The sequence below is a fragment of the Salminus brasiliensis genome, chromosome 10, assembly GCF_030463535.1.
Source record: "Salminus brasiliensis chromosome 10, fSalBra1.hap2, whole genome shotgun sequence".
Lineage (NCBI taxonomy): Eukaryota > Metazoa > Chordata > Actinopteri > Characiformes > Bryconidae > Salminus > Salminus brasiliensis.
This window is the reverse complement of record NC_132887.1, coordinates 4,007,622-4,028,193: the sequence shown is the minus strand read 5'-3', so window position 1 is coordinate 4,028,193 and position 20,572 is coordinate 4,007,622.

Genomic DNA, 20,572 nt, shown 5'->3' with positions numbered 1-20,572 from the left:
ATTATGACCCTCCCATTCTGTCTTTTGGTTAAAGCCCATTTACCTTGTTGACAAATAAGAGCTAGATACATACATTATAATAGACAAAAGTATTGGGACACCTACCCATTCATTGTTTGTATTAAAAAAAAAGTTTATCCTGACTTTGTTGGAGTAACTGTCTCTACTGTCCAGGGACATTGCTGTGGAACATTGCTGTGAGGATTTGATTGCATTCAGTGACAATGATGTTGTCCCCAACTCCTCAATTAATTCATCCAAAAAGTATTGGACGGAGCACCACCACCCATCATTCCAGAGAACACAGTTCTTCCAATGCTCCACAGCTCAATGCTGGGGGGCTTCATACCGCTCTTGCAATTGGAGGCAAGGCTGACCAGCTTACATCACTCTTAGAGGAAACACCCAAGAGGACAGCAGTATGATCCAGTAAGACTCAACAATAACTAAAGTGTTTGTGTTAAGGTGTTTAAACTGTGCTATAATATGCGTGCCAAAAAGCAGCCAATCAAAGCAGAGCTTATTTTCTTAATTTATTCCGAATTCATTCTGAGGCAAAATAAGAGGGTGATGGTCCAGTGCCACTATGGTTGACTGGAATCCCGGGTCATGCCGCTTGCCATCAGTAGCCGCAGTCAGAAAGAGCACAACTAGCCTTGTTTTCTCAGGGGTGGGTTGATGGCACTTCCGCCCCACATCTCATAACTTCTAGTGTGATGTTGTTCAGCACAGGCGTCTGATAGCTGTTGTTTCTGAGCTGGGGAGCCACGCTAGGCTACCTAGCGATACTGCCTGACTAGATGTGTTTGTTCTCGGCCTCCTAGTGTTGGGGCGTTGCTAGTGATAGGGGGAGCTCACATGAACAGGGATTGAGTAACTGGCCTTCTGAATTGAGTAGACAGTGGGGTAAAATTCGAAATTAATGATAAAAAAGAGCGTAACAGGGTGGTAAATAAGCTTGTTTAATGACATCTGAGCATGTTTTGGCCCAACCAACGTCACATACTTACTATTTCTTTTTCAAAAAACTTAATTACTTGAACATAAAGAGGAGGAAAATAACTGCAGAACATTTTTCTCTTGTTTGAGTCTTCTTTCCGTCCAATTAAATGTTTGTTAATTAGGCAAGAAACTCTGATTCTTTGCTCTCCGTCTGTTCTATTTACCGCCTATCTCATTTACCTCAATTATTTATTATTTTCGGTCTGGCGGCTTTGAGGAGTCTCTGACTTTTACTGCCCGTTTTATTTGGCTCCGGTGCGAGTGCTCTCAGGAGCAGCTCATTTGTGTGAGTGTACATTACCTGTTTGTAAATTGAGAGTGCTTAACCCCTGTGTCATAATTTATGACACGGTCTGTAAAGTCTGGCTAATGGGCTTTCTCCCTGAAAAGTGCAGGGCCTAAAGGCCGACCATATATCACGTCACAGTGACTCTGCCTTGTCCGCTCTTTCTATCAAATGGAAAAGCAGTGCCAAAAAACGCAAATGTCATTAGCAAGATTACTTTCCTTTTGTTATATGAAAGCCTCTCCTTCTTTCTTTAAGACCCCGGCTCATTGCTCTTTCTTGTTTAAGGACTTACAGTAAGTTCCACTGACCAGAACTTCTAATGAACTGGATTGAAACCATGGCTTTTTCTTGTTTCTCACCCAAAAGTGATGCATGCTCATGGTTTGCTCTCAAGCTGTGACAGAGAATAAAAATGTTTGCCTGATATACAGCACTGTAGAAAACACACCAAGCAAAAATAAGCACTGTGTCAGACGCTGGTCTTCAGCCCAAAGCTGGTGGCAGGATTCTGGCAGCGAAGCCTTGGTGTGTGCCAGACTCGGCTTAGATTTATCACAAAACTCCCCAAGCACATAGCATTCTACCAAGATAATAACTACCACTCTACCACATGTACTGACATTTACAAAAAAAAAAAAAAAAAAAGGGGGGGGCAGCAGTGATCACTTTCACTCTGGAAGCACAGCATATGCTCTGATATATATATGTGCCACAAACAGGCTTTGAGGACTTAGATCTTAGGTACTGTTTCACAATGTCCTCAATAAGCAGCTGCACTTCATTTAACCTCTTAAAGCAACATTATGTAGCTTTTGTGTCTTAACCCAGCAGCTTCAGGATCATGCTGATGCTCCACTGACTGTAACCTTCCCGCTCCAGGCCGGAACGCTGCTACTGCACTATGGAGCTTTGGTGGTGGAGCTGCAGGAGGAGAACCTCTCTCCAGAACTGCTGCTGTGTAACGATGTGTAACCCATAGAGTCATATTAGTGTAAAATCCTGTAGTATTACTCTACCACCTCTACAGTCCACATGCTTCTCTACCTTCAGATTAAGCTTCTGGAGCTCTCAGCTTGTCCAGAAATGCATGTGTATATACAAAGGGGGTGCTGTATATGCATATGTATATTATTATGTATTTTATAGATTTTTATTGATAGAATTGTAGAATTTATTGTAGAATATTTTCTCCCAGTTTGGTCTGGTTCCGTTCATAGCTCCCTCTAGAAGTAGCGATACTCCCTACACAGGGTAAGGATTTAACACATGTCTACTTTGATACATGCAAAGCCAGCCACCGCCTCTTTACGTACTGCCCCCAATGTGGAATTGCCGGGCAGCCGACATGCTCGGAGGGAAGCGCTGTTTTTTCCCAGCTCCACCCAACCAGCTAACAGATATCTGTGCTGGCTAACATTGCTTAAGAGTCATGAGGTGAGAGAGCTCCATCAAACCCCACCTCGCTGGAGGGAGCACGGCAAATTGTGCTCTCTTGGACTTCGGCCACCGATGGCAAAGCAGCATGACTCAGGATTCCAACTTTGAGCCACTCGAAGACCCTATATTTAATTTAATTTTATTTTATTATTATTTTATTCAGAAAGGCTTTTGTTTCTTTCTATTTTATACATTCTATCTTTTATCATCTTCTTTTATTTAATCGTTTCATGTGATTGAACGATTATCAAAGCATTTTTTTTATTTGATATGCCATCATTGGATTGATCTCTTGCCACTCAAAGAGCAATGCCCCGCTAATCTTATTCACCCCATCTGATCTCATGACCACTTTTGCTGAACTCATTCAAATATAATGTAAGATTTCATTTTTTTTATGACTATTTTCCTGAATGAGACCAGACTGTGGCCGAGCGTCTCTCCATGCTGGTTTGTAACCAACCAGAGGTTTGGCCCCGCCAACACAAATGAGCTCATGCTTTGGAATCTTTCATTTTGCAGCTCTAAATCACGGCACAAGGCCAGCGGTCGAGCCGGGAAGAATCTAGAAAAACCTAAAGCCATTCCTGCATGGGGCGCGGACACGGGACACACCCGGGGGAGGACACACCCTCCAAAACAGGCGCCTCCCTGGGACATATCTGCACCACTTAAATCTCACCCCCTACCAGCTGAACAAACGGAGACAGACGTTGCCCCCTGCTTTGGTCTTATCTGTGAGAGAGTGGATGAAAGAGTGAGACGACAGATTCCAACATGTGTATGTCATGAGATATATGAGGTGACAGAAGTATTAAATAGCAGAATGAGCTTAGCAGTTCAAACTGCATGGCAAAGCACAGCCCTGAGAAGTAGAGCACTAAAATGCTCACTCACACAGACACACACACACGCACCCACATATATGAACCTACACACCCAAAGGCTAAGGCCTGTCTGTCTCTGGCTTTCCCAGATTTGCTGTGTTGGGTTTAGTGTTTTGTATTTTTCTAGTGCTGAATGTCAGGCTGTATATGGCTGAATATTAGCCGTTTAATGGTTTGTTAAAATGCAGTGGACTGAACAGTGCCGGCATAACTTACAGCTTCAGAAGTGACCCAGCCACATTACGAGTGAGCAGGGAGCTATTACTCAATCTTTTATTGACTGTACTTATTGATGAAGGACAAAGTCTTTGCTGTTTAAACAATAAAATCCCAAACTGTTTAGATGGATCGCCCTTTTTTTTCTGCAGTCAGGGGCATATTTTGTGGAGGCAGTCAAAGTCTGAGTCACAAAGGCAGTTAGCTATAAATCTCAATTAGGCCACTTTTATTCCAATCTGTAAATGTTTTGTATGATGCAGATAAAGGCCAAACCACAATGAGTGCATTCGGCACAGAGTTGCTATGGAGTCCGGCTCAATGCAGAGTGTGTGGAAGTGCATGGGCTTGTTTTCATACATTATCAAGACCAAAGTGTCCTGACTTTGCGGGAAACAGAGCAGAGCAAAACTAGTAGGGTGAGAATCTGCAGGACCACAAGAGCTGTGTGTGTGTGTGTGTGTGTGTGCATTTACACATGAATTCATTTGTTCAAGACAAACGTTTGGTATATATACGAATAGTGTATGTATGAGATGTTCAATGAAAAACAGTTTTTGTATTTTTGTCTGTTTGTTGTTTGTCTGTTTTCTCCATGGTTCGAACCCTGTAGCAGATCTGTACACAGTGAAAGTTATTCTATATGAACAGACCAGTAGAGATGCTCCCGAATTGCTTGGGCTAAACCCTTATTTACTAATTTACTTCTGTTCAGAGTTCACAACATTTATCCCTTCTCCTGTAAAGTCGCCATATTGGAGATACGTGTTTTTCATTGGACAGTGAAGATACAAGCGCGCATATATATAAGCATCTTGGTTCTCATTTAGGTTAATTAGGGCAACTATTATTTAATGGATGAATTATTAGCATAAAGATCATTATTATCACACGTGCTAATCTTATATATCTAGAGTGCTAATAAAAAAAACTCAAACATCATTTTTATTTCATATTTATTGTCTGTCTTATTTTATTTGATCTATTTTTGTCATTTGTTATGCTCACTTTATTGTCCTTTGAAACATGCTGTATAAATAAACTTGCCTTGTATAATATATATATATATATATATATATATATATATATATATATATATATATATATATATATATACAGGGTGGGCTATTTATTTGGATACACCTAAATAAATTGGGAATGGTTGGTGATATTAACTTCCTGTTTGTGGCACATTAGTATATGGGAGGGGAAATACTTTTCAAGAAGGGTGGTGACCATGGTCGGCCATTTTGAAGTTGGCCATTTTGGATCCAACTTTAGTTTTTTCAATGGGAAGAGGGTCATGTGACACATCTAACTTATTGAGAATTTCACAAGAAAAACAATGGTGTGCTTGAGTTATTTACACGTTTCTGACCACTTATAAAATGTGTTCAAAGTGCTGCCCATTATGTTTGATTGTCAATGCAACCCTCTTCTCTCACTGTTCACACACTGATAGCAACACCGCAGAAGAAATGCTAGCACAGGCTTCCAGTATCTGTAGTTTCGGGTGCTGCACATCTCGTATCTTCACAGCATAGACAATTGCCTTCAGATGACCCCAAAGATAAAAGTCTAAGGGGGTCAGATCGGGAGACCTTGGGGGCCATTCAACTGGCCCACGACAACCAATCCACTTTCCAGGAAACTGTTCTTCTAGGAATGCTCGGACCTGACACCCATAATGTGGTGGTGCACCATCTTGCTGGAAAAACTCAAGGAACGTGCCAGCTTCAGTGCATAAAGAGGGAAACACATCATCATTTACAAACACATTTTAGGCTTTTACATTAAGAATTAATTAAGAATTTCTATCCGCTCCTCACGTGTTAACAAGCACACGTGAAATTTCTTGTGAAGTTCTCAATAAGTTTGATGTGTCACATGACCCTCTTCCCAAAAACTAAAAACTGAAGTTGGATCCAAAATGGCCGACTTCAAAATGGCCGACCATGGTCACCACCCATCTTGAAAAGTTTTCCCCCTCCCATATACTAATGTGCCACAAACAGGAAGTTAATATTACCAACCATTCCCAATTTATTTAGGTGTATCCATATAAATAGCCCACCCTGTGTATATATATATATATATATATATATATATATATATATATATATATATATATATATATATATATACTAAAACTAAGAATAAACAGAAATGAATATATATATATATATATATTTATATATATATATATATATATATAAAACCTCGCGGCAGTGTATGAAGACTGGAGTACAGTGTATACAGACAGTATGTGTGTGTGGGTTTGTGTTTTCAGGAGTTTGTACTAAGCAGAAAACACGCTCCCTGCTGATATCGCTGGACGGGGGCCATCGCAAATGTGTTCATGCCACAGACACATTTAAAAAACTAATGAGGCCACTATAGGCACAGCGAAAGCGCCCTGTCAGACAGTATGGCTTTTGCAGGTGTTGTGGTTTTGCAGTTTCTTGACTTACATTCCTCCCTTTCCTCCTCTGTGGCCTCTCTTCTGAGCAGTATAGCTTAAATCGAGTGTTTGTGAGCCAGAGTTTGCGTCGACTGGTCGGTGTTGTTTTCTTATGGAACAGCAGAACCCATTTCACCTCAAAGCGTTTTAGGCTTTTACATTAAGAGCTGGAACAGATTCAAATTTGATTTTTTAGGCCGAATAATGACACAAAACTCTTTACAGATCTTTCTTTACAGCAGCTCTAATTCATTTTTAGGAACGCCTGGTTCGAGCAGGAAAGGATTTTCTGTAGCCTGAAGCAGAATTTTTCCAGTTGAATTTAGGCAATATTTGGATGTGGATTAGAATCTGGTTTTAACTGGCCAGATCTAAACACACAACTCAGTATAACCTTGCACTGATTGAACATTCCTCCATTCTTCTAAAAGATACACTATATGTCCAAATATTTGTGGACACCCCTAATCTAATGAATGCATCCAGCTACTTTAAGTTGCACCCATTGCTGGCACAGATGTGTAAAAACACACACATACAGCTAGTCTAGGCCCTGTAGAGAAACAATGACAATAGAATAGGACTCTCTGGAGCAGATACACATGAACATGAATAAAAACTGCCAGATTCTCATTTTGCAAAAAATGAAAAACGACAAAAATCAAGATACAGATGATCCAAAGGATCGCTGGTTCGAATCCAGGGTTAAGCTGTTTGCCATCAGCAGCCGGAGTCAGAGAGAGCACAGCTGGCCTTGGTCACTGTGGGGGGTTGATGGCACTTCTTCCCCACATCTCATCACTCCCAGTGTGATGTTGGTCAACACAGGCGTCTGTTAGCTGTTGTATCGGAGCTGGGGAGCCATGCTTTCCTCCGAGTGCACTGACTACCTAGCGGCAGTTGGAAAAGAGCCAGTGGCTGGTTCTTATATTTGTGGACATCTAATCTAACAAATGCATCCAGCTACTTTAAGTTGCACCCATTGCATACAGCTGGTCTAGGCCCTGTAGAGAAGCAATGACCAATAGAATAGGACTCTCTGGAGCAGATAAACATCATGAACCTATTGGCACCATGCTGCCTAATGCTAGGCGTGGGCTAGATGGGGTATAAGGCCCCTAGCACTGTCAAGCCATCAAGTCATTTTTAAAGCTCGAAGGGCTTGAAGGGCTCATGGTGTGGATGGGGTGTTGAACATCGCCATCAGGTAGTGGGGAGCTGGTCCAGTTTTCGCATTGTAGGCCAGCCAGTGAAGAGAATGAGTTACATGAGGAGGAGTTACTTGGCTGAACATTCTGGATCAATTGAAGGGCCTGCTGGTACACATAGGAAGACCAGCCAAGAGGGAGCTGCAATAGTCAAGTCTTGAAATGACGAGGGACCGGACAAACGCCAGGAAGGCCTTCCTAGAGAGAAATGGTGGTCTTCTGTGGATCTAGATCTCTAGAGATCTGAGTTTAATGGAAGTAGACAGCACACGCAAGTGGGAATTGATTCTGACTAGAAAAAAGATCTCATATGACTCTTCGCTGTTTGGTTTTGCTCAAATCGGACAAGCTGAAAAATCGGATTTCTGCCTGTCTGAACAAAAAGGTCAACTAGGTATGAGTAAAAAACTGAATCACAGACGTGTAATGTGAATATAGCCTTACAGAATTTACCATAGAAAGCTCAGCTCAAACAGTAGCAGCACAAACAACATCACAGATCCGTAGCCAAGCAAAACTAATGGTCCAAGAGAGTCAAATATCAGATTTCGCACTCCACTTGGCTTCATATTGCTGAGTCCAGATACTGTCAGCCCCATGATCTAACTCTTGCTTGTGCTTTTTGGGATGAATTGGCTTGAAGTTGCGTTCTTGCTGTGTTTCCGGGCGCCCTCACGGCTGCTGGAGTTGCAGGGAGCTTCCAGCACTTGTCTAGCAGTGCGCCCTGTATTTAGCAGTAACGTAGCACGCTGTGCACCGAAGGCCAGAGTGCACTCTGGCAGAGAGAGTGTAAATTCAAAACTACAGTCTATTATTTCTCTCATCACACACACACACACACACACCCGAGCAAGCCCTAATCACCAGTCCGCTGCTCATTCTGCCAAGACTCATCAGGGGCAAAAAAATGAAAAAAAGAAAAAATTCACTCTGGCTTCGACTCTTACGCTGATGATGACTAAAACTGTGTGTGTGTATGTGTGTGTATGTGCCTGTTTTGGTACATTTCAAGGACAAAAGTGTCCTGGAAGTACGAAAATCTTAAAAAAAATAATGCAATGAGCGTCTTTCATTCAGATGTGAACAAAAATTGTATTTATTACATGAATAAAAACTGCCAGATTCTCATTTTGCAAAAAGTGAAAAACGGCAAAAATCAAGATACAGATGATCCAAAGGATCGCTGGTTCGAATCCAGGGTTAAGCTGTTTGCCATCAGCAGCCGGAGTCAGAGAGAGCACAGCTGGCCTTGGTCACTGTGGGGGGGGGTTGATGGCACTTCCTCCCCACATCTCATCACTCCCAGTGTGATGTTGGTCAACACAGGCGTCTGTTAGCTGTTGTATCGGAGCTGGGGAGCCATGCTTTCCTCCGAGTGCGCTGACTACAGGGATTAATAGGGAACAGGGATTGGGTAATTGGCCTTCTGAATTGGGTAGAGACTGGGGTAAACTTCAAACATTTAAAAATTGAGACGTTAGCAGCAGTCCTGTAAGCTGTAAGGTGGGGCCTCCATGTGCATTGGTGAGGCTTAGGTGTCCATGACCCTGTTACCAGTCTACCAGTAGTCTTTTCTTGGTCACTTTTGGTAGGTTCTGACCACAGCACACCGGGAACAACACACAAGACCTGTCTAATGTTGTGAAGATGATCTGGCTCAGTTCGTCCCGTCTAGCCATCCCATGGTTTGGTGTCTCAGATTTTTGCGCTTGGCCATTTCTCGCTTTTATCATCAACATCACCCTCAAGAACTGACTGACCACTTGCTGCCTGATATCTCCCCAGCCCATGACAGACGCCACCGTGGATGAAGATGTTTTTTCAGCCTGTCAGGGGTTCTAATATTATGGCTGATCGTTGTATAGACTGTATACAACACATATTTGATGTGTATACAGCGCCCACATCATGACCTTCTTTAAAAATGAACCTGTGAGGGTGTGTGTATAAGGGACATGTGGAGGTAGAACACAGGCTGCTTCTACAGAAGACAGCTGAGGAGGCTTTGTGCTGAGGTTGGTTCAGGGTCTCTGCTGCTAGCCGCTAAGCACAAGGCCTCCTAATGTGAGAGACGGGAGGTTAGTGGATCCACTTTCAGCCAGCAGCAGCTTCAGACAGGTAATTAACGGAGCATGGCATTGCAGTTTGACCCGGGTCAGCCTGCCTTTAAAGCAGAATGCATGGTCACCACTGCGTTCGTCAGCACTCCTCTGCTCGGCAACTCATCTACATTTTCTGCTGGGGTGGGTTTTTAAGTGGGGTTTTGTTTTTTTGTTGTTTTTGCTAATGGATGCTAAATGTAGAGGCTGATTTTCTTGCACATTGTTTTATGCTGTATGTCATGCAGTGTAGAGGAAGGTTACAGTTAGGCTTATTGATAAGCTTAATTGATTAATTGACTGAACGAGGTACTTATATTTAAAGAGAAATAAACATTGAGCTCAAGCTTATTTGATTATTTTCTCATACAACAACAACAACAACAACAATAATAATAATAATAATAATAATAGTAATAACAACAATAATAATAACCATTCAACCCCGTCATGTTCAAAAATGCTTACTGCTAAAGTGGCTACTGCATTTCCATATCAGCAAAAACTATTATGCAACATGCTTTTTCATATGAGATATTTCTGTATATTTGTACATGTCTTGTCACTGGTTAATACATTCTTACCCGTGTTCGGCCTAGAAGGTTCAGCTTCGACATTCAGCTTCGACGTTTAGCCCGACTCTGTGCTCAGCATGTGTCTTAAACTACTGCCAGAATTCACAAGACCAAAGTAACTGGTAGTACTAAAGTAAATACTACAGTAAATATAATACACTATTACTATAATATACTATTTAATAGAATATACTACTGTAATATAATATTTTTTTCATACCCATGATTTCAGAAGAAACAAAAAATTAAAAGGTGTCCCAATATTTTTGTCCATTTGGTGTATGAGGCAAGTAGCTTTATGAGAGAATACTTTTCATCTTAAAGACTTCACATCAGTGCCTTTCTCAGTGCTTTACTCAAGCGTAATCCTCGACTATCGCTGTTAGTTATCATGTTTGGGTTGAACTGAATGCAGCAAGAGTGAAATTCTGGGTGGTACACTATGATGCTGGGGAAAGCTCCGCTGTTCTGGAAGTCTCTGCTCTGAATGTACGGGTGGTACAGTGAGTGCGCTTTCATTAAAACAGGAGTTTTGAGTTTTTTGGACGCTGTGTGATGCATCCTGTCTGCAGCGGACTGAAGGTTATTTGTATGCCTAGCAGAGAAGAGTAGAGTATCCTGAACCCGTCCTCCAGTAAAAGTGCTGCTCATGCACTGAAGTAATGACTGCAGTGAAAGGAAAAGTATCTTTCCAAAAAACACCTTGAGTGCAGAGCAAAAATAGCAGCTCAAAATCTATTTAAGTGCCCTGTAAAAAATGTAAAGCAAGGCCAACTACTTTACATTTAATACAATTGATTCATTAACATTAACTGATACTGAGTTAAATAAATTAGTTTAGTCTAAAGTTAGATAAACTTCTGAATCAGTTTAATCAACAATCCACTCTGTTTTCTGCCTCCAGAACTAGTAAACGAGCTGCAGCTGAAACTGATTAAATACTGTGTAAGATGTTTAGTCTCCTAGCCCCTAAATGCAAATTTGGATCTTTTTGATGTAAAATAAGGATAAGACTGATATAGCCCCCTTCAACATACATACATACATACAGTACTTTGCAGAGGTTTTAGGGCCCCAATCAGATTATCCAATAAGAGAGTTTTACAGTAGAAGCTCCAGATCTCATCAGAACAGATGCAGGTGAACATAAATCCCGTAAAAAGGAGCAAGAGAAAGTAGTGAGATCTAGTGAGCTAGTCTGGAGAACAGAGATCACTTGCAGATTTTCCCCCAGTCCAGCCAGCAGAGCGTGGAGGATGTGTTCAACTCCACCATCATCATCATCATCATCAGCAGCAGCAGAGATGTAAAGACACCCAGGAAATCACCTAGAAAAACCTACCAGACCACTCGGTCTGTTTTTAGAATAGGTTAGGCTTTTGTAGAGCTGGTCGTGCATCACACTGATACCATTATTACAATATTTTCACCCCTCCCAATTTTCTATCTATCTATCTGTATGTCTGTCTGTCTATCTATCTATCTATCTATCTATCTATCTGTCTATCCATCCATCCATCCATCCATCTATCTATATAAATTATAATAAAAACACATATGTGTAATAATAATAATAATAATAATAATAATAATATAGGTAATACATAAATAACTAAATAAAACAAGAAACTGACCGTAACTAAATATAATAATTAGAAAAATAAAATAAAAATTGTAAAATAATGTTAAATTAACAAAAACAGACCAAAAGCATATAGAACTAAACCAAAATGAAATAAAACAGCCGCAGTCTGAGTTGAGGTGGTTCGAGACTAAGAGGATAAAATGACTGAGTGACAATAGCTTCAGAGTTTCCTGTAGTAAAAGCAATTCAGTAAAAAACTCTTGGTACCTGAATCTTGGTGATGCACATCATTTAGTCTGATCATTTATGCTATTTTTAATAAGCATTGTTCTGATATACAGTGGCACATGACCAGTAAGTGCTTTAAAACATAAAATAAGAAGGGGGGGGTTCTCAAAGTACAGCAAGAGTGAGAAATGACCAACCAACCTTTTTTTTTCTCACAGTAAACAGCGATGTGTGCTGTAGGGTCCCCAGTAATGAATCCTATAGCAGAGTGGTGTACAGAATCTAGAGGGCTGGATGTAGCTGCTGACGCATGTCTGTATATCACATCACCGTAATCCACCATAATCCACCAGAACACACACCAGTGTTGCTTCAACAATCCTGTTTCTTGTGAGTTCTGGGAAATTCTCATTTTGTTTGGACACAGGAAGCCAAGTTTGCCTCAGTTTGCCTGTATGCTTGATACCGTGGTGCTTAAAAGTGCATTTGTCATCTTGCCATTTACGCAAATATACTCACTAACTTTTTCCACGTCGGATCCAGTCAGGGTTGTGATTTTAAAGGCCTTCAAAATCAATGTTAGATGTTTAGATCTGGAAAACAGCACAAATGTAGTTTTCTCAACATTCAAACCCAGATTTCTGATTGTAAACGGCAGAATGTGAAAGGCATTAAGAGCACTGGGGTTTTTCCACCGCAGCACCAATGTGGTCAGCTGACCAGTACAGAATGGTGTCGTGAGCATATAAGGTTTTTTACAGTCGGCGATGGAGCTGACGACATCATTAATGTAGATATTACGTAATAATATTGGCCCCAGAATTGATCCTTGAGGGATACCCTTAGTGGCTGGAAGTAGGTCTGATTTATGACTTGTCCCGGGGCCACACTGCTGTCTTTCCGAGAGGTAATGGCTGATCCCGTCTATAGCATTCTGCTCAGATATTTTTTTGTAGGCTTTTTTAACCCCTTAATGCCCAAAGGCTTATTACACAGGAAGGTGTATTACTCAGTAAGTACAGAGACGTCTGTATAAACTGTTGGGGCCATTCTCTAGTGATAGAATGATGGGTTGTAATAACACTTCTGGCCCGCTGGCGGGACATAGGAGGTCAAGGAAGATGGCTGTGCAGGGTTTCTTTCTATCTATGGCAGGTAGGGGATCATCTAGAATAAGTGTAGTGGGAGAAACAGTGTGGGGCTTTTCTCTAAAAGCAGATAGGTGGTCTGATAGGACTGATTTTACAGGGAGAGATGTTTTAATGAACACAGTGATGAGGAAGTAAACACTTTACTGCCCAGGTTAAGTTAAGGAAGATGAGTACGTGTCTCCCACCTGTGTGGTCTATTGATTACTGATGCACTGATTAAAGGTAAACCCATCGGTATTGAAACCTGCTGAGAGCAGGCCTGCCTTTACTCTTCTTGTTAAGCTGCATATCCACTGACGTCCTCCTCATTCTGTGATCTCGACGATAAAAAATGATGAGCTGATGAAAGATAAGCATGTCTTTATTCAGATCTGCCCGCTGAGACGGCCTGACGGGGAAGTCAGATGCACACAAGATTGAATTCAATCTACATTTCTGACTAAAACTGTTTCATGTTGGACGTTTTTAATATCCAGCTCCTTCTTCTGACGCTCGGCCTCGCAGACTTCATTAGGCCGAGTCGAGTGAGCGCAGTCACGTGTGGGTGTTCCTCCTGCTGAAAGAACTCTAATATGTTTCTCTTGCCAAGTGTTTTGAGGGTATACACACATATACACACACACATACACACACACACACACACACACACACACACACACATACACACACACATATACACACACTCTGAGAGCGGTGAGTGTTTACTGGCGAGTGTTCTGCGTGCGTGCCCATGAAAATGTGAAACACACAACCTTTTATTAATGATGCAAAAACGAGGGAGACTTTTTATGTTCCTCATTGTTATGCCTCGCCCGGCGCCGATCTCTCTCTCTCTCTCTCTCTCTCTCTCTCTCTCTCTCTCTCTACTCTTTCTCCCTCCACCTCTCTCTCTCTCTCTTCTGCTGCCTATGCCTCCACCTCTCTTCTGTCCCTGTTTCTCTTTCTCTTTTCATTCTCTTCTTTCTCTGTCCCTGCAGCCTTCTCTCTCCAACTCACCCCCTTATCTCACTGTCCTTTCTTCTGCAACTCTCTGCCTGTCTGGTTCTCTCTCTCTCTCTTTCTCTCTCTCTCTCTCTCTCTCTCTCTCTCTCTCAATATCCGTCTCTCTCTCTCTCTCTCTCTCTCTCTCTCAATATCCATCTCTCTCTCTCAATATCCGTCTCTCTCTCTCTCTCTCTCTCTCTCTCTCAATATCCATCTCTCTCTCTCTCTCTCTCTCTCTCTCTCTCTCTCTCTCTCTCTCAATATCCATCTCTCTCTCTCTCTCTCTCTCTCTCTCTCTCTTTCTCTCTTTCTCAATATCCGTCTCTCTCCCCCTCTCTCTCTCTCCCTCTCTCTCTCTCTCTCTCTCTCTCTCTCATTATCTCTCTATGTCTGTCTGTATCTCCCTCTCTCTCTCTCTCTCTCTCTCTCTCTCTCTCCCTCTCTCTCTCATTCTCTCTCTGTCTGTCTGTATCTCCCTCTCTCCCTCTCTCTCTCTCTCTCTCTCTGTCTGTCTGTCTGTCTGTCTATCTCTTTTTTTCTCCGTCTGTCTGTCTGTCAGTCTCCCCCCCCCTCTCTCTCTCTCTCTCAGTAGAGTAACAGTAGGCCAGTGGTTGCCCTGGTAGGGAGGGTGGGTCTCAGTGGGGGGTGCTGAATTAAATGAGCTGTTGTTTCCACAATCATTTGCTCTTTTGAATGACTAAATATAATCAGTACAGCCCCCCACAGACAAGCACTTAATCTCCAATCCTCGCTGGGCGACGTCCTGCACCCTCTTCTGAAGAAGGCCTGTGTGCTCGGAGCAGCTCTTTGATACTAATTCAGTTTATTTGGCCAAACTGGTTTAAATTTGACTCAGAATGAACTAAGTGAGTACAAGTGAAAAATGCGCTCGACAGTTCTGGAGCAGGGTCTGTTCTAATTTCTGGAAATGAGGAAGTGCTGCAGGGGTCCAAGGGCATGGATGCAACGAAACTAAGGACCGTCCCAGCGCTAAAGCTCTCCGGCACACCCGTCCTACCGCAACGCCTTTATTCACACACGGCAACCTGTAAACATGCACCGACGCCGACGAGGTCCACTCAGATCTTCATCTGGACACAACAAATGTCTTATTATTCAACCTATTACCAGATACATAAATCATAAAGGTGCTTCATGTAATTATGTATGTTGTAACAGTATTATTAATATGTCATAAGATCATTATGAGTATGTAATTACATAATTATTGGTGTGTTATTACATTATTTGCTAAATTACATTTACACATGGTTTGAATGACTCTCCTCTCTCTCCCTCCATCACTCCATCGTTCTCTGTCTCTCTCTCTCTCTCTCTTTCTCCTCCTTGTCCCTCCCTCCCTCCCTCCCTCTCTCCTGTATCTGTATCCACCCTCTCTCCATCTCCATCTCCCCAGTCTCTCTTTATCTCTCTCGCTTTCCTCTCTTTCTCTCTCTTCTCTCTCTCTTTTCTGTCTCTCTCTCGTCTCCCCTCTTCTCCATCTGTCCCTCTCTCTCTCCCTCTCTCTATCAATGTCTCTTTTTATGTCTATCAATGTCTCTTTTTATGTCTCCTTATCTCTCTCTCATTTCTTTCTCTCTTTCTTCTCCATTTGTCTTCATTTTGTCTCCCCCCCTCTCTCTCATTTCTGTCTTCCACACCATGTCTCTCTCTCTCTCTCTTCTCCATTTTTTGTCTCTGTCTCTCTCTCTCTCTCTCTCTATCTTCTCTGAATCTTCCACTGTCTTTCTCTCTCACTCCCTTCTTCATTTGTCCTCTGCTCTCTTTCCTTTGTCTCTTTCTTCTTCATTTGTTCTCATTGTGTCTCCATCTCTCTCTCTCTCTTTTCTGTCTTTCACTCCATGTCTCTCACTCTCTTCTCCATTTTTTGTCTCTCTCTGTCTTCTCTGACTCTTTCACTGTCTCTGTCTTTCTCTCTCACTCTCTTCTTCATATGTCCTCTACTCTCTTTTCTTTCTCTGTCTTTCTCTCTCTCTCTCTCTATGTTCACTCTCTCTTCTCTGTCTCTTGTATCTTTCTCCACCATCTCTTTCATCTCCACCCTGTTTTCCAGTGTCTGTTTTTCACTGTGTTCACTTTGTTTTTCATCTCTCTCTCTCTTCTCCATTTGTCCTCTTTTTGTCTCTCTCTTCCTTTCTTTTCTGTCTTTAACTGTCTTCAAGTCTCTCACTCTCATTTCCATTCTTCATGTCTTTCTCTCGTCTTTCTTTCTCTCTCACGCCCTTCCTTTTGTCCTCCTCTAGTCCTCCACTCTTTCTCATTTTCTGTCCCCCCTTCTTTCCTCTTCTTAATTTGTCCCTCCCTCTCTTTTATCTGTCCATCTCTCTTTCAATGTCTCTTTGCTTGTCTCTCTCTCTCTCTCTCTCTCTCTCTCTCTCTCTCTCTCTCTTATCTGCCTAGCTATCTGTTTCTCTCCTTTCTCTCTCTTTCTTTCTTCTCCATTTGTCCTCTTTTTGTCTCTCTTCTTTTCTTTTCTGTCTTTCACTGTCTTCAGGAGTCTCACTCTCATCTCCACTCTTCATGTCTCTCTCTCTCTTCCTTTTTTCCTCCTCTAGTCCTCCACTCTCTCTCTCGTTTTCTGTCCACCCCTTCTTTCCTCTTCTTAATTTGTCTCTTATCTGTCTCCACCCTCTCTTTTATCTCCATCTCTCTTTCAATGTCTTTTTGCTAGCCTCTCTCTCTCTCTCTCTCTCTCTCTCTCTCTCTCTCTCTCTCTCCTCTGCCTAGCTATCTTTTCCCTCCCATCTTTTCCTCTTATAAGTTCCCCCCTGTCTTCTATCAACAAACATAATTACTGATATTATTTCAGTTATTTGTGTGTAATTAAATAATTATTGATTACATTTTCATTGGATGTAACAGATACAGACAAAATCTTACAAAAATATGAATATAATTTTTTTCTCTCTGTAAAATTAGACACAGTCTCAGTTTTTCACCAAATTCAGTTATAATAAAATACCTGTTCTTCCTCTTCCGTATGAGGTACAGACTGAAAGTTTAGTGCCGTCGCTTCTGGCAGAATTACTGTGCGTGTTTAAATGAGCCACGGGTGAGAAATAATTAAAGAAAAATGTTTAGGACCCCTGCTGAGCCGCAGTGCTGTCATTTTCCTCGCACATTAGGGCACGGTGGAGAACGAACAACCTGCATACTTCTACTACACAGTTGCACAGGACCATTTCTCAGCAACTTGTACCTCCTGCTAAGGCATAATCTGCTGGGCTGGTTGGAATACGTGCACGCAGTGTAGAACATGTAGACCAGATCTGAGCGGACACTGAGGACCAGCAGGGCTGCTGAGATCACACACTAACACGTTCAACAACTGTTTCGGGAAGGTAAAGCTTGTGGGGCTTTTTGTTTTCTCCCCCCTCGGCTCTCCGACTCTGTGGCGTCAGCCACCTGTCACACTCAGACAGAGCTGAAAATATGGCATCAGCAATCTGATGCCAACCGCCATCTCACTCGCCGCCTTCACTGCATCCGACATGACCGGCCCGATACACACTGAGGCGGATCACTGGGGGGCAGAAACTTTCCAACAGCTTCAGACTGACCATACTGAGCTCTATATTTATATCAGACTACAGCAGATACGACCCATTAAAAGTAGATAGATAGATAGACAGACAGACAGACAGACAGACAGGTAGATAGATAGATAGACAGACAGACAGATAGATAGACAGACAGACAGATAGATAGACAGACATACAGATAGATAGACAGACAGATAGATAGACAGACAGACAGATAGATAGACACACATACAGATAGATAGACAGACAGACAGATAGATAGACAGACAGATAGATAGACAGACATATAGATAGATAGATAGATAGATAGATAGATAGATAGACAGACATACAGATAGACAGACAGATAGATAGACAGACATACAGATAGATAGACAGACATATAGATAGACAGACAGACATATAGATTGACAGACAGATAGATAGATAGATAGATAGATAGATAGATAGATAGACAGACATACAGATAGATAGACAGACATATAGATAGACAGACAGACAGATAGATAGACAGACAAATAGATAGATAGACATAAAGATAGACAGATAGACTAATAGACAGACAGATAAGAAATGTAAAATAGGATTGATTGGAGTAATAATAGACCTCTGCAGCACTGTGAGGGAGTTCACAGTGGAATGCAGGTGGATTTTTAGAATCACTGTGAGAATGGTGGATGCTCTGCATACCTCAGTGTGTAGCAGTGTGTGTGTAGCAGTGTGTAGCAGTGTGTGTGTAGCAGTGTGTGCAGTGCAGCTGTACACCGGTATGAATTTATCTCCTATTGATTCTGCATTTATGAGGTTTACGGTTACAGCTACAGGGTCTGTCTCGGGTCTACAAAGCTGAAGATTTGAGTTGTGATATTTTAATTCATTGATCGATACGTGTTAATAGAAGAGCGAGGCAACAGCTTAACTGAGGAAGAGGAGGGAGGACGTATTCACAGTTATTTGTGCTTTCGCTGCGAATCAATACCAACTCAGATTGCTCGTGCTTCAACAGCACGAATCATAAAAAGACACAGGAAGTCAGGAAGTACGGAGGAAACAGAGCGATAATTGAAAGGATGTGTGACGGAAGATATTTTCATCAATCCTCTCGTTCTCCGCCTTTCTTTTTAGAGAATAACAACCTCTAGAAGCCAACTATCATTCTTCTTCTTCTTCTTCTTCTTCTTATTATTATTATTATTATTATTAGCATTATTATTAGCATTATTGGCATTATTGGCATTATTGAACATTATTGAACATTATAAAGAACACCATAACAACCACTTAGCAGCACAACTTACCAACCATTACCAACCTGTCACATTTTATTGAGAATGTGTCTCCCATGTCTGAATAATAATGATAATAATAGGATTTTATGCCTGAAGTGTAAAAATAACAAGGTCCAATTTGTGAAACTAGAGTTTGAGACAGCTGCCTGGAATACTAAAGAAACCACAAAGCACTGCTATAGCAACACCATAACAACCACCCAGCAACTACATGTGTAACCATACCAACCACTACCCAAATTATTGTTTGATTTTGTAAGTGTAAGCTTATAAATGTACATAGAAGCTTTATATGTTTATAGTCATAATTACTGTTTATTAGACTACTTAACAATGTTGAAAAATAATGTTTAAACATATATATGTTTGTAAATAATATAGTATATAAATAACACCACGTTAAATACATGTTTTATTTTTTTAATGAATCAGAACATAAATGATAATTAGGCTCTGAATATGAATGTTTGAATTCACTAAATTGGTTTATTTATTTCACAAATTATACAAATCTATAATTTATCTAGGGGGGCACTTAAAATATCACATGGTTCAGCTTCTCCACAAGTGTGGCTTCTTGCTGTTGTTCACACAGTTTGTGGGTTTTTGTTAGAGTGGAATATTTTTTTCATTTAAGTTTTCCGTAGAGGATTTATTCACCTATTTATACTCAGTACACATGTTAATGTGTCAGCACTAGTAATTACATAAAGACATTTATTTACATATAATTCATTTATTTATAAACGAAATTGCATTTACATTCAGTATCCTGTATTCCATAAGAACAAAATTTCAAGAAGCATATATGGGATATATTTTTTCTTTTCACTAACAAGACATGGTTGGTGTAGGGTGGTGCAGAGGGTAACAGCAATGCAAACTAGGGTTTGATTGGCAAACTAGTGTTCAATTTCCTAGCTGTGCAAGCTCACCATTCTACACTAATGAGAGTCCTTGGTCAAGATGCCTAACTCTACACTATCATACATGAATCAACTGCAATGCCATACATGTAATATTATAATTTTTCATCAGTTCAAATATTGAAAAAAACTCCTTTTCTACTTAGAAACATTTGAAATTGAAAGGCAAGAATCTACACTGCCCACAGAATCCCTGTTTCAGTGGCTGTAAGTGAAAAATGTAGGGCGATGGGTTTCCAGGCGTATAAACCATGAGTGATCTCAAAGGGTTAACAGTTTCTCTCTGAATTGTAGAGCTTAGAAATTCTATTTCAGATTGATTGACATGTGTGCTAGGTCAGGATTATGACCACATGAAAACTGCAGCCATTATAGGATGAAATTTACCACCCCGTCACATGCAGAAAATGCAGAAAATATGTTATTGGAGAATTCATATTTTTCGTAAGGTTCCATGATAAATGTTTTGGAAAATTGCAATCTGGAAATGGCACCAGTTTTCTAGAATGGCTCTTGAATCTGACATTGTGGTTTATTTATTTCACAAATTATACAAATCTATAATTTATCTAGGGGGGCACTCAAAATATCATATGGTTCAGCTTCTCCACAAGTGTGGCTTCTTGCTGTTGTTCACACAGCTTGTGGGTTTTTGTTACAGTGGAATATTTT